Below are 1,728 nucleotides of genomic sequence, written 5' to 3'. Positions count from 1 at the left end.
ATGGCAGTACAAGTGCCATCTGCTATGATGATGTCTTTAAAAGCACTGATAGAAGTCAGCTCCCAGGAGGGCCCAAGCAGCTCCTCAAAGATCACTGTACCTCTTTCCACGATGACTTCCTTGGATGCCCCAGGTGGGGGGATTGGGTCCTATCCCTTTTGGCTTGCAGTGCCAGAGCAGCCGAAAAATGGTTCAGTGGAGAGCAATGTCTTGACCAAAAACTCATCCTCACTGAAACGAGACCAGGAGTGTGAGAACCAAGTTCAGACACCATGGAAACCAGGTCCTTCCAAGCACTGTCTCTGGTCAATAGTGAGGCACAAATCATCAAGTCAATGTCTCCTGATGCTGGGGGCAAATCAGAGCGCTTTGAGAACAGATGCAGAGATGGAAGGTCGGAGCAATCTCCCTTCAACTTTATCTGAGCCCAGCCAACATATGTCAAACTTGGAGTTCCAGGCATATTTGCAGGACCCTCAATCTTGTCTCCATTGATGACCCCTTTGTTAGATGCCCAGCTACACCGTCAGGTCAAGCAACACGGCTGCACCCAGTGTGGGAAGAACTTCTTGTCCACTAGTCTTTTCAGACTCAAGGACAGACTCACACCTGAGAGAAGCCTTTTGCATGCGACATTTGTGGAACAGTTTTTACCACCAAAGGCAACTTGAGGGTCTACTATATGACACATGGGGTGAACAATAACTCAGCACACCATGGGAGGAACCTGGTCCTGAAGAACACCATGGCTCTATTAGGCACAAAATGAAAAAGAGTCTCAAAAATGTTTCCTAAGGAAATCCCAGACCCTAAGGAAATCCTTTGGTGAATGTGGACCCTGTTGTAAGGAACCAGTATACCCCTACACTTGACGGTGGTCTGGCAGTGAAAACCAGTGAGCAATTTTGTGATCCAGAGTAGCTGTATTCCTACCTTCCTGGTTTCCTTGGGGGCTGTCTCAATCATGAATAACACCACCATCTGCAAGATGATGGCTCCCAATCAGGAGTCATTGTGGATGTGGAAAAACCAGGTGCAATTGACAGCATTCCCAAACACCCGTTCCCTCACTTCCTGGAAGAAAACAAGGTTGCAGTCTTCTTTTTTTTTCTCTTATTTCGTTTGTCTTTTTCTTTTTCTTTTATTTTTTTTTTTTAGCTTAGCTTAACTTGCCTGGAAGGATAAATACAGACAGAGTTAAATCTCTAGAATCTGCCTTTTTTTTTTTTTCTTTTTTTTTTTTAAAGACCCATCTCCTCCTCTTTTCCTTCTTTTTTATTTATTTATTTTTTTTTTGAGATGGAGTCTTGCTCTGGAGGCTGGAGTGCAGTGGCACGATCTCAGCTCACTGCAATCTCCGCCTCCCAGGTTCAAGCAATTTTCCTGCCTCAGCCTCCCGAGTAACTGGGAATACAGGCATGTGCCACTGCATGCAGCTAAGTTTTGTATTTTTAGTAGAGATGGGGTTTCATCATATTGGCCAGGCTGGTCTCGAACTCCTGACCTCATGATCTGCCTGCCTCGGCCTCCCAGAGTGCTGGGATTAGAGGCATGAGCTTCCTGCGCCTGGCCTTCTTTTTCTGAAGGGTATGCAAATGATGTTTATGAAGGTCATGACCACCACCTCAAGCACGACTGAAATGAAAATGAAAAAAATTATACCCAAACAAATATACGCTAGATTTTTTTTTTTTTGAAAGCAGAAGGTCTTGCAAAGTAGCCTTGTTA

The 1,728-nt window shown here is 45.0% G+C and overlaps 1 pseudogene; it reads left to right on the top strand.

Annotated features, from left to right (window-relative positions):
- LOC110743646 lies at positions 1-1,222 on the top strand (annotated as a pseudogene).
- The last annotated feature ends 506 nt before the right edge of the window (positions 1,223-1,728 follow it).

This window comes from Papio anubis, chromosome 7 (assembly GCF_008728515.1).
Source record: "Papio anubis isolate 15944 chromosome 7, Panubis1.0, whole genome shotgun sequence".
NCBI classification, from domain to species: Eukaryota; Metazoa; Chordata; class Mammalia; order Primates; family Cercopithecidae; genus Papio; species Papio anubis.
Note: the sequence above shows the minus strand (reverse complement) of the source record. Positions and strands in the feature narration are given on the sequence as shown.